Source organism: Drosophila bipectinata, unplaced genomic scaffold (assembly GCF_030179905.1).
Source record: "Drosophila bipectinata strain 14024-0381.07 unplaced genomic scaffold, DbipHiC1v2 scaffold_241, whole genome shotgun sequence".
NCBI lineage: Eukaryota > Metazoa > Arthropoda > Insecta > Diptera > Drosophilidae > Drosophila > Drosophila bipectinata.
This window is the reverse complement of record NW_027222889.1, coordinates 15,001-33,741: the sequence shown is the minus strand read 5'-3', so window position 1 is coordinate 33,741 and position 18,741 is coordinate 15,001. Positions and strand designations below refer to the sequence as shown.

Sequence of the window (18,741 nt, the reverse complement as noted above, 5' to 3'; positions counted from 1 at the left end):
TAAAAAAAGGAGAGAAACAAAAGAAAATAATCAGAAGAATCAAGCTCTAACTCAACAGCATTGCTAAGTTTAGCCAATTCTGAAACATTTCGATACAAATCGACATCAATGAAAGCGGATGAGATGGAATGCGGTGCAATATTTATTTACACGGACATTAAAAGCCTCGTTGTGTAGGAAGCTAAAGACCGCGTTGCTTAAGAGTTTTATTTACAAATTGAAAAGAAAAATTTATGCAGTTTAGAAATGTTGAATATTATCCTATTGAAAATTTTTCACCAAACGAAATTTCAATATTAATTACTGATTCAAGTGGATATAAAATCCCCTTTAAAACTTCATCAGTTCCAATTTTTCTAACTCTGCATTTTAGAAAAGAAGAAAAAGTCTATAAATAATAATGTTAGGGAAACTAACATTTAGAATTCATTTACCAACCATGGCGAAATGTTATCATCAATATTATTTAAATCAGTGCGGTCTTTCCCCAAGAATTGTTCAGCATGGTCGTGGTATTGGAAATTTCTTTAGTGGACTTTTTAATTACATTAAGCCGCTTTTTCTGTCAGGGATAAATGCACTTAAAAATCAAGCTGCTGAAACCGGAAAGGCTGTTATAAATGATTTGGGTCGAAAACCTCTACGAAATATCATTCAAGAACAAAGTAAAATCGCATTACATAATCTATCTGACAAAGCAATTCATAAAATTACTAAATTACAAAGTGGTAAAGGAAAAAGGCATAAAAAGAGGAGACCAAGAAAAAATCGCAATCATTTAACAACTAAACAACGTCGTAAACATACGCGTTCAAAAAAGTCAAGAAAAAAAGCATCTAAAAAATTTAAAATTAGTGACATATTTTCCAAATCAAAATGAGTAATCACATTGAATGCATGAAAAGCGAATTGGATCTTTTTGAGCCTCATCCAACGCAAAGCTGTATTTTGAAAACCGAGAAGTTTCATACAACCCTATTGCTTCTTTGGATAGTGCTTCATCAATTGAATTCGTTGTTTAGGAAATGGAGAAACCTACAGAGATCTTTCAAGTGTTTACTTAAACTTGTGGTTCAACTTAAAAAAATTGATAATAGTAGTATTGAAGGAAATGCTGTTGGTGTAGCAAATAATATATTGCATTCTATATTTAGAAGCTCATCTGTATATTTAAATAATACTTTGGTTTCCCAAAGCGACAATAATTATCATTATAGATCATATTTGCAAACAATTTTAAACTATGGTTGTGATGCAAGTGGACGTCATTTACCAACACAAGGATATTTCTCCAATGATGGTACCCAAACACCATTTAAAACTCCTGGCAGTCACATTCTTACAAACATGTTTCAAAATAGGAAGAAAGTGGAACTATTTGCGAAACTGAATGGAGATATTTTCAACCACACAAAACTGCTTGTAAATAATGTTGATTTGCGCATTACTTTTAATATTGAAAAAACAGCATTTTATTTATTGGAAACCGAAACTGAATCGAATCTAAAGATCTTGGAAGCCCAGCTGTTCATGAATCATGTAGTAGTCAACCCCAGCATTTTATTAGCTCATCATCACGTTTTACAATCAAAAAATGCAATATACCCATACAATAAAGTTGAAGTAAAATCATTCACAATATACCCAGGAAATAATACATTATCCATCGATAACGCAGTTATTGGTCAAATTCCAAATTTTTTGGCCTTTTGTATGGTAAAAAACAGAGCATACTCAGGAAATCGAGGATTAGATCCTTTTAATTTTGAAAACTTTAAAATACAACGATTCAATCTGCTAGTTAATGGAGTACAGGTACCTTCTCAGGCACTTGAATTTGATTTCTCAAATCCTACCAATACCCTAAGTTCAAGAGCATATAATTTACTATTTAAAGCTTGTGGAATTAAGCATTATGATCGTGGTCTCCAAATTTCCAAGGATATGTTTGACAAAAATAATTTTATATTAGCGTTTGATTTAACTGCTGATCACTCCAATTCTAGTGTTTGCGCTAACCTGATTTCTCAAGAACGATCAGAATAGAAGGAAGATTCTCTGAGCCTCTGGCTGAGGCTGTTACTTGCATTGTTTATTGTGAATACGACTCTATGATTGATATTGATAAGCATCGAAATATTCGAGTACTTTTGTAAAAATGAATACAATACAAATCATGGACTTGCTCTCCAAGCATCCTCAAACTAAAAAAATATTTAAAGGGGTTTTTTCGGCCGATAAACTACCAAAAGAAATTCGTGAATATCCAGCATTGATTGTAGCTAACACTGATTATTCATACCAACCAGGAATGCATTGGGTTGCATTTTACTTCTATAACAAAAAGTCAGCAGAATTTTTCGATTCTTATGGACAATATCCTCAGAAAAAAGAATTTATTGCATTTTTAAAAAGAAATGCATCAAAATATACTTATAACAAGCAACAATTGCAAGGATACTTTTCAAATACCTGTGGACATTACTGCATGCTTTTTGGTCTTTACAAAAGCAATCGAAAAACTTTAAAGAGTTTTACACAGAATTTTAAGATAAAAGATTTCACCTATAATGATAAGTTAATTTCAAAAATGTTTAGTAAATGTTTTAAATGATTTAAAAAATTTTTTTTTTTTTTTTTTTTTTAATAACCCTATGAAAAATAAACAATATTATTTATAATATCTATAAAAAAACTTTTTTATTTTCATGGATTTGGATACATTCTTTTAGTTATTTTATAGTATCTTATCATAATATCCGTAGCTTCCTTTATATATAGAGGAAGTTTGTTGCAGTTACAAGTGTCTGGACCTTCGGTTGCTTCATCATCACTCCAGGGACATATTTTGTAGTGGAATCCATATTTCGAGTACAGCATTTCCTTTTCTTCCAAATCCTCTAAAGTTGTTTTTAAAATTGAAGTTTTTTAAGGTGATCCTCTAAAAGCATATCTTCACATTGAAGTAAAAATAATTTTATTTGATGCGCGTACATCGAGAGGCTTGAGAGAGGAGTTGTTTTTGATTTAAGGGAAAAATGAAACTGATAAAACATTATAAGGAATCGACTCTTTTATACAGTTACTCCTTTGAGATAAATTGTAAACAGGCTGAGCTATATCTAGTCATCTCTTTTCCTTTATATACAAGATGCGTTATTCCATTTTCCTTCAATTTCTTAAATGGTGTTTTAGTTGAAAATTTATTCACGTAGCTCTTTGGTAAAAATATCCAGAGTGGTTCGTCGTCCTTATCAGTCAAATAAAGGGCTATTTTCGTCCCATATGTGGTTTTCTTTATCTTACATCCAATGATCTTGTATTCGAAATTAATACATAGGTCTTCAGTCTTTGTGTAGCCAATAACAGGCTTTTGATCATTCAAAGTATCTAAGAAAGACTATGATATACATAAACATAAGGATATTTTTTGATTGGCTGTGAGAATTTGTAAACATACCATCATTTATAACTCACGTACTCCTGGATTCGCTTCAAAAAGGTTACTGTTAGGTACTAATCAATTTATTTAATGATCCCGCTCTTTTATACCTTTCAATAATAAATTCACTCTTCTTTGTGGTTACATATATACATATACATACATATTTATTATATATATATATAAGTATATTAATACGAATAATATACTTTTATTTAAATGAAAGGGATGACATCATACCACTTTTATAAATGTATTTGTGTATATAAAGATTTATAGCTAGGGATATGGTAATTATTATTAGGAATGAAAGAGATGACTGCATGGTCATTTAATTTTAAAATATATAGGTCAATTATATACCATAGCACAGATTCAATCTTAAAAATATAATATAAAAACAAGTTCTAGTGTTGCTTTCTATCAGTTTATTTTCAAATCTTCGAAATGAAAACGTTAGTTTGTGATCTCTGTATAGAAAGTCCTTCCTTTAAATATCGCTATGGATTAAAACGTCACATTCTAAAAAAACACATCATCACCAATACAAAAGCCAGATCCTCATACTAGAACTGCTGCTTCTGTCCTGAAGTGAAAAAGTAGTGGCTCCGAAGTGAATTATACACCCATTTCTTGATGGATCATCCAACGATAATAATTAAAATAATTAACTTAACACAAACTTCAAAATATTTCTTTTAAATTTTAAATCTTGGTTTTAATTTAATTTCAATCAAATATTTTAAATATTAATGTATTTTAATTTTTAAGTTCATTTTAACTAAACTTTGATAAAAAGAAAAATTTCAAAAATAATTTTGTTTGAATAATTATTTATTTTTCATGAATTAAAAATAATTACACAATAATAAAATAACATAGTTTTTAATTTATTCATTATTTATAAGCCAATCGATTAAAATTTTGTCGAATTCCTCATCCATTAAACTTTCATAATTATCTTTTCCCTCATTAACTTCCAAAAATATGTGGTCATCATCGGGAAAGTAAACTCTGGTTTTGATGATATTTCCACTAGTTCTGGGGGTCTCCGGAATAAAGCACGGAGAAGCAGGTATGTCGTCGTCGAAATCCTCAAATATATTTTCTTGAGTGTCCGGACATACATTTTATCCTCGATGATAGTTAATTCGTAATCCCATGTTGGAGTTAGCAAATCGTACATGGATGTCAGAGAATCATCCTGTAGATTATTAAATAGCTCTTCTTGTGTATTTTCCCCAATACCAATTAATGATAAAAGTGCACCGTTTGATACACAAATATCACTAAGTGCTGTTGGGTATCCTCGAATATAATTTCCAGCTCGCTCATTTTTTTTTCTTTATATTTTAACTTCAAACTCTTTCTTTAGGATTTGGATTTATACTAAAAATTTGATTCTTAGCATAAACCTCAAAACCTATTGATCCTCGAAAACGGAAAACAGGTACTTGTGTTTGAATGTATTGGTATCATCAATACATGTACATGAGTTAACACATGAAAACCACACCAATTTTCCACACATTTTTCCGGTTAATGAACCGGGAAACCAATCAGAAGACTCGAAAGAAAAGATAACGCTTAGAGCCTAGAGCCTACAGTAGGGAGTAAATAGGCAATCGGCTGATTTCTTGCGTCATATCCGTGTATGCATGTATATGTTGGTGGGAACGTAAATCCACAATCCAATATACACTCACATATATATATAATCCTAAATAAAAAATACATATTGACCTTTCATCCGACCCTGACATAAATATGTCTCCTGCAAGAAAGTGATAAAAAGGGATCGCAGCAGGTCAATTGGTTCCTTTTTTTTTTCTTGACCCTTCAGGGTGGATTTTCACTTTTCTACGCAAAGGTTTTCTTGTGATATACTTACTCCTTTTAAAATTCTGTATTATATTTTATTATAAAATTAAATTTCTGTACATAAGTCCGAGTTAATTAAATTAATTAAAAAAAAGAATTGGAGTAAAAAATCCTTTTAAATGATATGCAACACCATAATAAAATTTTGGATATTTTTTTTTTAAATAATTATTTGTTCTTCATCATTAATTTTAAATTAATTACAAAATAATTATAATAAAATACATTTTTAAATGAACTGCAGCACCATGATATAATTTTTGTAAATAAGCATTTTATTTTTTGTTATCAATTTTATTTATTTTTTCACGATCCTGAATCTTATTTATTTTTTCACGATCCTGAATCTTAGACAGGTATCTTAAGTGGACAGTTGAATTTGTAGGGAATTAGGCAAACGGCGTATAAGCACCAGAAAAATTTTAGTAGTATGTAATTAGGCAAACGATGATCCTAGCAAGTTTCATTTTTACATGATCTTTTCTTTACATGCATATTTCCCTTAATGGGACCCAATGCAAGATATCAGAAAATATAGAAAACATAGACAAGATATCAGAAAATATAGAAAACATAGACGGCGATGATCCTGGCAAGTATAATTTTTGGCATGATCGTTTGCTTTTATGCCAATAGAGGGCGTATAAAATATTACGGTAGATGGCGCTGCCCAATTTTACACAAACTTGACCCATAGATGGCGCCACTAAATTTACGTCGTACGCCGTTTGCCTAATTACATACTACTAAAATTTTTCTGGTGCTTATACGCCGTTTGCCTAATTCCCTACAAATTCAACTGTCCACTTAAGATACCTGTCTAAGATTCAGGATCGTGAAAAAATAAATAAGATTCAGGATCGTGAAAAATAAATAAAATTGATTAACAAAAATAAAATGCTTATTTACAAAAATTATATTCATGGTGCTGCAGTTCATTTAAAAATGTATTTTATTATAATTATTTTGTAATTAATTTAAAATTAATGATGAAGAACAAATAATTATTTAAAAAAAAATATCCAAAATTTTATTATGGTGTTGCATATCATTTAAAAGGATTTTTTACTCCAATTCTTTTTTAATTAATTTTAAATTAACTCGGACTTATGTACAGAAATTTATTTTATAATATAAAATATAATTTAGAATTTTACAAGGACGAAGTATGTCACAAAACAACCTTTTCGTAGAAATGTGAAATTCCACCCTAAAGGGTCAAGGAAAAAAAGGAACCAATTGACCTGCTGCGATCCCTTTTTATCAATTTCTTGCAGGAGACATATTTATGTCAGGGTCGGATGAAAGGTCAATATGTATTTTTTATTTAGGATTATATATATATGTGAGTGTATATTGGATTGTGGATTTACGTTCCCACCAACATATACATGCATACACGGATATGACGCAAGAAATCAGCCGATTGCCTATTTACTCCCTACTATATCAAATATATTGTTCTTCATAGAGATATATTGTTTATTATATATATACATTGCTTTATACAACCTCAACTCATATGGGACTACCCCCTGAATTTAAGCATATTAATTAGGGGAGGAAAAGAAACTAACAAGGATTTTCTTAGTAGCGCGAGCGAAAAGAAATCAGTTCAGCACTAAGTCACTTTGTCTATATGGCAAATGTGAGATGCAGTGTATGGAGCGTCAATATTCTAGTATGAAAATTAACGATTTAAGTCTTCTTAAATGAGGCCATTTACCCATAGAGGGTGCCAGGCCGTATAACGTTATGATTACTAGATGATGTTTCCAAGAGTCGTGTTGCTTGATAGTGCAGCACTAAGTGGGTGGTAAACTCCATCTAAAACTAAATATAACCATGAGACCGATAGTAAACAAGTACCGTGAGGGAAAGTTGAGAAGAACTCTGTGTAGAGAGCTAGATAGTACGTGAAAATGCTTAGAGGTTAAGCCCTATGAATGTGAATGTCCATTATGGAAATTCTTCACTAAAGTTATAATATTTAAATAATATTATAGAAATCGTGTGCATTTTTTCCATCTAAGCACACTGTACCTTATTAATATATATAATTTATCATAAAATATGACTTATAGTTTATTCAAATTATTATGCTTGCATTTTAACATAGGATAAATGTCATTAATTTGATAAAGTGTTGATAGATTAATAAGAATACAGTGCGTTAATTTTTCGGAATTATATAATGGCATAATTATCATTGATTTTTGTGTTGTTGATATGGACTTGTATGATTAACAATGCGAAAGATGCAGGATACCTTCGGGACCCGTCTTGAAACACGGACCAAGGAGTCTAACATATGTGCAAGTTATTGGGATATAACCTAATAGCGTAATTAACTTGACTATTAATGGGTTAGTTTTTTAACTATTTTATAGTTAATTAACACAATCCCGGGGCGTTCTATATAGTTATGTATAATAATATTTATATTATTTATGCCTCTAACTGGAACGTACCTTGAGCAGATATGCTGTGACCCGAAAGATGGTGAACTATACTTGATCAGGTTGAAGTCAGGGGAAACCCTGATGGAAGACCGAAACAGTTCTGACGTGCAAATCGATTGTCAGAATTGAGTATAGGGGCGAAAGACCAATCGAACCATCTAGTAGCTGGTTCCTTCCGAAGTTTCCCTCAGGATAGCTGGTGCATTTGAATGTTATATAAAATAATCTTATCTGGTAAAGCGAATGATTAGAGGCCTTAGGGTCGAAACGATCTTAACCTATTCTCAAACTTTAAATGGGTAAGAACCTTAACTTTCTTGATATGAATGTTAAGGTTATGATATAATGTGCCCAGTGGGCCACTTTTGGTAAGCAGAACTGGCGCTGTGGGATGAACCAAACGTAATGTTACGGTGCCCAAATTAACAACTCATGCAGAAACCATGAAAGGCGTTGGTTGCTTAAAACAGCAGGACGGTGATCATGGAAGTCGAAATCCGCTAAGGAGTGTGTAACAACTCACCTGCCGAAGCAACTAGCCCTTAAAATGGATGGCGCTTAAGTTGTATACCTATACATTACCGCTAAAGTAGATGATTTATATTACTTGTAATATAAATTTTGAAACTTTAGTGAGTAGGAAGGTACAATGGTATGCGTAGAAGTGTTTGGCGTAAGCCTGCATGGAGCTGCTATTGGTACAGATCTTGGTGGTAGTAGCAAATAATCGAATGAGACCTTGGAGGACTGAAGTGGAGAAGGGTTTCGTGTGAACAGTGGTTGATCACGAGTTAGTCGGTCCTAAGTTCAAGGCGAAAGCCGAAAATTTTCAAGTAAAAATAAATATTACAATTATTGTGAAAATTATATACTTGAATAATTTTGAACGAAAGGGAATACGGTTCCAATTCCGTAACCTGTTGAGTATCCGTTTGTTATTAAATATGGGCCTCGTGCTCATCCTGGCAACAGGAACGACCATAAAGAAGCCGTCGAGAGATATCGGAAGAGTTTTCTTTTCTGTTTTATAGTCGTACTACCATGGAAGTCTTTCGCAGAGAGATATGGTAGATGGGCTAGAAGAGCATGACATATACTGTTGTGTCGATATTTTCTCCTCGGACCTTAGAAATTTATGGTGGGGATACGCAAACTTCTCAACAGGCCGTACCAATATCCGCAGCTGGTCTCCAAGGTGAAGAGTCTCTAGTCGATAGAATAATGTAGGTAAGGGAAGTCGGCAAATTAGATCCGTAACTTCGGGATAAGGATTGGCTCTGAAGATTGAGATAGTCGGGCTTGATTGGGAAACAATAATATGGTTTATGTGCTCGTTCTGGGTAAATAGAGTTATAATCATTTATGGTTGTAACCTGTTCACCGGCTAGTTTAGTTACGTATCCAATTGTGGAACTTTCTTGCTAAAATTTTTAAGAATACTAGTTGGGTCAAACCAATTAGTTCTTATTAATTATAACGATTATCAATTAACAATCAATTCAGAACTGGCACGGACTTGGGGAATCCGACTGTCTAATTAAAACAAAGCATTGTGATGGCCCTAGCGGGTGTTGACACAATGTGATTTCTGCCCAGTGCTCTGAATGTCAAAGTGAAGAAATTCAAGTAAGCGCGGGTCAACGGCGGGAGTAACTATGACTCTCTTAAGGTAGCCAAATGCCTCGTCATCTAATTAGTGACGCGCATGAATGGATTAACGAGATTCCTTCTGTCCCTATCTACTATCTAGCGAAACCACAGCCAAGGGAACGGGCTTGGAATAATTAGCGGGGAAAGAAGACCCTTTTGAGCTTGACTCTAATCTGGCAGTGTAAGGAGACATAAGAGGTGTAGAATAAGTGGGAGATATTAGACTTCGGTTTGGTATCGACAATGAAATACCACTACTCTTATTGTTTCCTTACTTACTTGATTAAATGGAACGTGTATCATTTCCTAGCCATTATACGGATATATTTATTATATCTTATGGTATTGGGTTTTGATGCAAGCTTCTTGATCAAAGTATCACGAGTTTGTTATATAATCGCAAACAAATTCTTTAATGAGAGATGCATTCATGTATTATCGATTTGAAAATTTGGTATAACTCCAATTACTCAGGTATGATCCAATTCAAGGACATTGCCAGGTAGGGAGTTTGACTGGGGCGGTACATCTCTCAAATAATAACGGAGGTGTCCCAAGGCCAGCTCAGTGCGGACAGAAACCACACATAGAGCAAAAGGGCAAATGCTGACTTGATCTCGGTGTTCAGTACACACAGGGACAGCAAAAGCTCGGCCTATCGATCCTTTTGGTTTAAAGAGTTTTTAACAAGAGGTGTCAGAAAAGTTACCATAGGGATAACTGGCTTGTGGCGGCCAAGCGTTCATAGCGACGTCGCTTTTTGATCCTTCGATGTCGGCTCTTCCTATCATTGTGAAGCAAAATTCACCAAGCGTTGGATTGTTCACCCATGCAAGGGAACGTGAGCTGGGTTTAGACCGTCGTGAGACAGGTTAGTTTTACCCTACTAATGACAAAACGTTGTTGCGACAGCATTCCTGCGTAGTACGAGAGGAACCGCAGGTACGGACCAATGGCACAATACTTGTTCGAGCGAACAGTGGTATGACGCTACGTCCGTTGGATTATGCCTGAACGCCTCTAAGGTCGTATCCGTGCTGGACTGCAATGATAAATAAGGGGCAATTTGCATTGTATGGCTTCTAAACCATTTAAAGTTTATTATTTATATTTTAAACGACAATGGATGTGATGCCAATGTAATTTGTAACATAGTAAATTGGGAGGATCTTTGATCACCTGATGCCATGCTAGTTACATATGAAAACATTATTTAATACAATGACAAAGCCTAGAATCAATTGTAAACGACTTTTGTAACGGGCAAGGTGTTGTAAGTGGTTGAGCAGCTGCCATACTGCGATCCACTGAAGCTTATCCTTTGCTTGATGATTCGAAATATAAAAAAAATGTAAATATGCATGTGTAAATATGTATATTTAGTATAAAAAATCTTTATATGCTATATCTAAGAAAGCATATAAGGATTTATCACGGGTTGTCCACGTTTCCCTACTAATTGTGGCCTACTAACTGTTTCGTCATCTTATTAGTGACGTGAAAAATGAAAATAATATTTTTCATTTATATTGTTATAAGTCTTAAACCTTAAGACGGCGGGAGTTGAATTACTTTCGTTTAGGTAGCCAAATGCCTCGTCATCTTATTAGTGACGTGAAAAATGAAAATAATATTTTTCATTTATATTGTTATAAGTCTTAAACCTTATAACGGCGGAAGATGAATTACTTTCTTTTAGGTAGCCAAATGCCTCGTCATCTTATTAGTGACGTGAAAAATGAAAATAATATTTTTCATTTATATTGTTATAAGTCTTAAACTTTAAGACGGCGGGAGTTGAATTACTTTCGCATAGGTAGCCAAATGCCTCGTCATCTTATTAGTGACGCGCATGATTCAATTCAAGAGATTCCTTCTGTCCCTATTTAAAACCTCACGGATATTAAAAATATTAAACATATATTGTTATAAGTCTTAAACCTTAAGACGGCGGGAGTTGAATTACTTTCGCATAGGTAGCCAAATGCCTCGTCATCTTATTAGTGACGCGCATGATTCAATTCAAGAGATTCCTTCTGTCCCTATTTAAAACCTCACGGATATTAAAAATATTAAACATATATTGTTATAAGTCTTAAACCTTAAGACGGCGGGAGTTGAATTACTTTCGCATAGGTAGCCAAATGCCTCGTCATCTTATTAGTGACGTGAAAAATGAAAATAATATTTTTCATTTATATTGTTATAAGTCTTAAACTTTAAGACGGCGGGAGTTGAATTACTTTCGCATAGGTAGCCAAATGCCTCGTCATCTTATTAGTGACGTGAAAAATGAAAATAATATTTTTCATTTATATTGTTATAAGTCTTAAACCTTATAACGGCGGAAGATGAATTACTTTCGTTTAGGTAGCCAAATGCCTCGTCATCTTAATAGTGACGTGAAAAATGAAAATAATATTTTTCATTTATATTGTTATAAGTCTTAAACTTTAAGACGGCGGGAGTTGAATTACTTTCGCATAGGTAGCCAAATGCCTCGTCATCTTATTAGTGACGTGAAAAATGAAAATAATATTTTTCATTTATATTGTTATAAGTCTTAAACCTTATAACGGCGGAAGATGAATTACTTTCGTTTAGGTAGCCAAATGCCTCGTCATCTTATTAGTGACGTGAAAAATGAAAATAATATTTTTCATTTATATTGTTATAAGTCTTAAACTTTAAGACGGCGGGAGTTGAATTACTTTCGCATAGGTAGCCAAATGCCTTGTCATCTTATTAGTGACGCGCATGATTCAATTCAAGAGATTCCTTCTGTCCCTATTTAAAACCTCACGGATATTAAAAATATTAAACATATATTGTTATAAGTCTTAAACCTTAAGACGGCGGGAGTTGAATTACTTTCGCATAGGTAGCCAAATGCCTCGTCATCTTATTAGTGACGCGCATGATTCAATTCAAGAGATTCCTTCTGTCCCTATTTAAAACCTCACGGATATTAAAAATATTAAACATATATTGTTATAAGTCTTAAACCTTAAGACGGCGGGAGTTGAATTACTTTCGCATAGGTAGCCAAATGCCTCGTCATCTTATTAGTGACGCGCATGATTCAATTCAAGAGATTCCTTCTGTCCCTATTTAAAACCTCACGGATATTAAAAATATTAAACATATATTGTTATAAGTCTTAAACCTTAAGACGGCGGGAGTTGAATTACTTTCGCATAGGTAGCCAAATGCCTTGTCATCTTATTAGTGACGCGCATGATTCAATTCAAGAGATTCCTTCTGTCCCTATTTAAAACCTCACGGATATTAAAAATATTAAACATATATTGTTATAAGTCTTAAACCTTAAGACGGCGGGAGTTGAATTACTTTCGCATAGGTAGCCAAATGCCTCGTCATCTTATTAGTGACGCGCATGATTCAATTCAAGAGATTCCTTCTGTCCCTATTTAAAACCTCACGGATATTAAAAATATTAAACATATATTGTTATAAGTCTTAAACCTTAAGACGGCGGGAGTTGAATTACTTTCGCATAGGTAGCCAAATGCCTCGTCATCTTATTAGTGACGCGCATGATTCAATTCAAGAGATTCCTTCTGTCCCTATTTAAAACCTCACGGATATTAAAAATATTAAACATATATTGTTATAAGTCTTAAACCTTAAGACGGCGGGAGTTGAATTACTTTCGCATAGGTAGCCAAATGCCTCGTCATCTTATTAGTGACGCGCATGATTCAATTCAAGAGATTCCTTCTGTCCCTATTTAAAACCTCACGGATATTAAAAATATTAAACATATATTGTTATAAGTCTTAAACCTTAAGACGGCGGGAGTTGAATTACTTTCGCATAGGTAGCCAAATGCCTCGTCATCTTATTAGTGACGCGCATGATTCAATTCAAGAGATTCCTTCTGTCCCTATTTAAAAACTCACGAATATTAAAAATATTAAAAATATTTTCATATGGATATGCAATCGTATGGATATCCAAATATGTGTGGGAAAGTCGTACTTCCTATACGATAAATGACCGGATTGACGAAACCGTGTTCAAAAAGGTATATAGGGTAGGTGGTGTTCGGCCTACCAATATAATATTAAAATAATATTATATTAAACAGAAGATCGCCAGTATTAATATATAAGCATATGGTTATGAATACATATGCATATAACATATATGAAAATATATGAATATATAAAAAAAAATATATATGAATATGAAAATATTTATATGTATATGGAATATATGGTAGGTGATGATGTTAGCCTACCATATAATATATAATATAATAATTTAATTATATTATATTAAATATGGAAATATTAAAAATATATTAAAAATATTAAAAATATTTTCATATGGATATGCAATCGTATGGATATCCAAATATGTGTGGGAAAGTCATACTTCCCATACAATAAATGACCGGATTGACGAAACCGTGTTCAAAAAGGTATATAGGGTAGGTGGTGTTCAGCCTGCCAATATAATATTAAAATAATATTATATTAAACAGAAGACCGCCAGTATTAATATATGAGCATATGGTTATGAATACATATGCATATAACATATATGAAAATATATGAATATAAAAAAATATATATGGATATGAAAATATTTATATGTATATGAAATATATGGTAGGTGATGAGGATAGCCTACCATATAATATATAATATAATAATTTAATTATATTATATTAAATATGGAAATATTAAAAATATATTAAAAATATTAAAAATATTTTCATATGGATATGCAATCGTATGGATATCCAAATATGTGTGGGAAAGTCATACTTCCCATACAATAAATGACCGGATTGACGAAACCGTGTTCAAAAAGGTATATAGGGTAGGTGGTGTTCGGCCTACCAATATAATATTAAAATAATATTATATTAAACAGAAGACCGCCAGTATTAATATATGAGCATATGGTTATGAATACATATGCATATAACATATATGAAAATATATGAATATAAAAAAATATATATGGATATGAAAATATTTATATGTATATGAAATATATGGTAGGTGATGGTGATAGCCTACCATATAATATATAATATAATAATTTAATTATATTATATTAAATATGGAAATATTAAAAATATATTAAAAATATTAAAAATATTTTCATATGGATATGCAATCGTATGGATATCCAAATATGTGTGGGAAAGTCATACTTCCCATACAATAAATGACCGGATTGACGAAACCGTGTTCAAAAAGGTATATAGGGTAGGTGGTGTTCGGCCTACCAATATAATATTAAAATAATATTATATTAAACAGAAGACCGCCAGTATTAATATATAAGCATATGGTTATGAATACATATGCATATAACATATTTTGACATATAGGAATATCAAAAAAGTTATATGGCTATGAAAATATTTATATGTATATGAAATATATGGTAGGTGATGGTGATAGCCTACCATATAATATATAATATAATAATTTAATTATATTATATTAAATATGGAAATATTAAAAATATATTAAAAATATTAAAAATATTTTCATATGGATATGCAATCGTATGGATATCCAAATATGTGTGGGAAAGTCATACTTCCCATACAATAAATGACCGGATTGACGAAACCGTGTTCAAAAAGGTATATAGGGTAGGTGGTGTTCAGCCTGCCAATATAATATTAAAATAATATTATATTAAACAGAAGATCGCCAGTATTAATATATAAGCATATGGTTATGAATACATATGCATATAACATATATGAAAATATATGAATATATAAAAAAAATATATATGAATATGAAAATATTTATATGTATATGGAATATATGGTAGGTGATGATGTTAGCCTACCATATAATATATAATATAATAATTTAATTATATTATATTAAATATGGAAATATTAAAAATATATTAAAAATATTAAAAATATTTTCATATGGATATGCAATCGTATGGATATCCAAATATGTGTGGGAAAGTCATACTTCCCATACAATAAATGACCGGATTGACGAAACCGTGTTCAAAAAGGTATATAGGGTAGGTGGTGTTCAGCCTGCCAATATAATATTAAAATAATATTATATTAAACAGAAGATCGCCAGTATTAATATATAAGCATATGGTTATGAATACATATGCATATAACATATATGAAAATATATGAATATATAAAAAAAAATATATATGAATATGAAAATATTTATATGTATATGGAATATATGGTAGGTGATGATGTTAGCCTACCATATAATATATAATATAATAATTTAATTATATTATATTAAATATGGAAATATTAAAAATATATTAAAAATATTAAAAATATTTTCATATGGATATGCAATCGTATGGATATCCAAATATGTGTGGGAAAGTCATACTTCCCATACAATAAATGACCGGATTGACGAAACCGTGTTCAAAAAGGTATATAGGGTAGGTGGTGTTCAGCCTGCCAATATAATATTAAAATAATATTATATTAAACAGAAGACCGCCAGTATTAATATATGAGCATATGGTTATGAATACATATGCATATAACATATATGAAAATATATGAATATAAAAAAATATATATGGATATGAAAATATTTATATGTATATGAAATATATGGTAGGTGATGAGGATAGCCTACCATATAATATATAATATAATAATTTAATTATATTATATTAAATATGGAAATATTAAAAATATATTAAAAATATTAAAAATATTTTCATATGGATATGCAATCGTATGGATATCCAAATATGTGTGGGAAAGTCATACTTCCCATACAATAAATGACCGGATTGACGAAACCGTGTTCAAAAAGGTATATAGGGTAGGTGGTGTTCGGCCTACCAATATAATATTAAAATAATATTATATTAAACAGAAGACCGCCAGTATTAATATATGAGCATATGGTTATGAATACATATGCATATAACATATATGAAAATATATGAATATAAAAAAATATATATGGATATGAAAATATTTATATGTATATGAAATATATGGTAGGTGATGGTGATAGCCTACCATATAATATATAATATAATAATTTAATTATATTATATTAAATATGGAAATATTAAAAATATATTAAAAATATTAAAAATATTTTCATATGGATATGCAATCGTATGGATATCCAAATATGTGTGGGAAAGTCATACTTCCCATACAATAAATGACCGGATTGACGAAACCGTGTTCAAAAAGGTATATAGGGTAGGTGGTGTTCGGCCTACCAATATAATATTAAAATAATATTATATTAAACAGAAGACCGCCAGTATTAATATATAAGCATATGGTTATGAATACATATGCATATAACATATATGAAAATATATGAATATAAAAAAATATATATGGATATGAAAATATTTATATGTATATGAAATATATGGTAGGTGATGGTGATAGCCTACCATATAATATATAATATAATAATTTAATTATATTATATTAAATATGGAAATATTAAAAATATATTAAAAATATTAAAAATATTTTCATATGGATATGCAATCGTATGGATATCCAAATATGTGTGGGAAAGTCATACTTCCCATACAATAAATGACCGGATTGACGAAACCGTGTTCAAAAAGGTATATAGGGTAGGTGGTGTTCAGCCTGCCAATATAATATTAAAATAATATTATATTAAACAGAAGACCGCCAGTATTAATATATGAGCATATGGTTATGAATACATATGCATATAACATATATGAAAATATATGAATATAAAAAAATATATATGGATATGAAAATATTTATATGTATATGAAATATATGGTAGGTGATGGGGATAGCCTACCATATAATATATAATATAATAATATTTATTATATTATAATAAATATGGAAATATTAAATTATTTTCATATGGATATGGATATGGATATGGATATGGATATACATATTCATATGGATATACTAAAATATACTGAAATATACCGATGAGTATATTTAGGTGAGGGTAAAAAGGCAAATAAATACCCAGCTTGACGAAAGTGTGTTCAAAAAGGTATATAGGGTAGGTGGTGTCGTCCTACCAATATAGTATATTATTTATATTATATGAATATACTAAAATACCGATGAGTATTTTTAGGTGAGGGAAAGAAGGCAAATAAATACCCAGCTTGACGAAAGTGTGGTCAAAAAGGTATATATGGTAGGTGGTGTAAGCCTATCTATATAATATAACATACTATATTATATATTATATATACACTATATTGTATACTTAGATAATATCGTTGAAGCGTCTACGTCTTATTATAAATTATAATTTGACAAGTTTCCAATTATTATCGTTAATTTCTGGTTCTAGGCAAATAAAAATTTCTTTTTATTATATCCTAGTAAGTATATGGAATTAAATTTAATTTCATATACGTATATGATAATAGTAGTAATATTATTATTATTATTATTGTATAAATAAATATGAATAAACTATATATATGAAAATATATAAATATATGAAAATTAAAAAGTGCTTAGTTTTATATCATATAAAACTAGACTTTTATATACAAAGAAAATAAATTTTAAATTTATTATCAAAATACATATGCGATAATTTTATTATAAAATTAAGCAAATATATATATGTGAATATATACAAATTGTTGTATGTGAAAATATAAAGATATTTTAGAATTAAATATATGCATAATATTGTATTTTATTAAAAAAAATATTAAAGAAGGCTTATATAAATAAAAAGACCGCCCGCTCATATAAATACCCTAACACAAACGAGGGTTTAAGAAAAAGCCATGAAAAAAATATACCCTGAGGTGTATGCGTTGGGCACCCGAGGGATATATTATAAATATATATATATATATATATATTTTAATAAATGAACGAATATTGAATGCCATATAATAATTGGCCAAATTCGTTAATATTTTAATTTATACAAATATTTGCAATATTTATTTTCTATATATCAATATGAAAATGAAATATATCAAAGATATAAACATTATTCTGGTTGATCCTGCCAGTAGTTATATGCTTGTCTCAAAGATTAAGCCATGCATGTCTAAGTACACACGCATTAAAAGTGAAACCGCAAAAGGCTCATTATATCAGTTATGGTTCCTTAGATCGTTAACAGTTACTTGGATAACTGTGGTAATTCTAGAGCTAATACATGCAATTAAAACATGAACCTTATGGGACATGTGCTTTTATTAGGCTAAAACCAAGCGATCGCAAGATCGTTATATTGGTTGAACTCTAGATAACATGCAGATCGTATGGTCTTGTACCGACGACAG

The 18,741-nt window shown here is 30.7% G+C and overlaps 2 non-coding genes across 2 annotated transcripts in view; both read left to right on the top strand.

The window, feature by feature from the left end:
- The first annotated feature begins 6,831 nt into the window (after nt 1-6,831).
- On the top strand, nt 6,832-10,772 carry LOC138927396 (large subunit ribosomal RNA). Its single transcript, XR_011443904.1, has one exon. It is a non-coding gene; the product is annotated as a large subunit ribosomal RNA (ribosomal RNA).
- A 7,673-nt stretch (nt 10,773-18,445) lies between these two features.
- Nucleotides 18,446-18,741, top strand: part of LOC138927394 (small subunit ribosomal RNA) — a 1,995-nt gene continuing 1,699 nt past the window's right edge. The window contains exon 1 of the ribosomal RNA XR_011443902.1: nt 18,446-18,741. This exon is cut by the window's right edge and continues 1,699 nt beyond it. This is a non-coding gene — a ribosomal RNA (small subunit ribosomal RNA).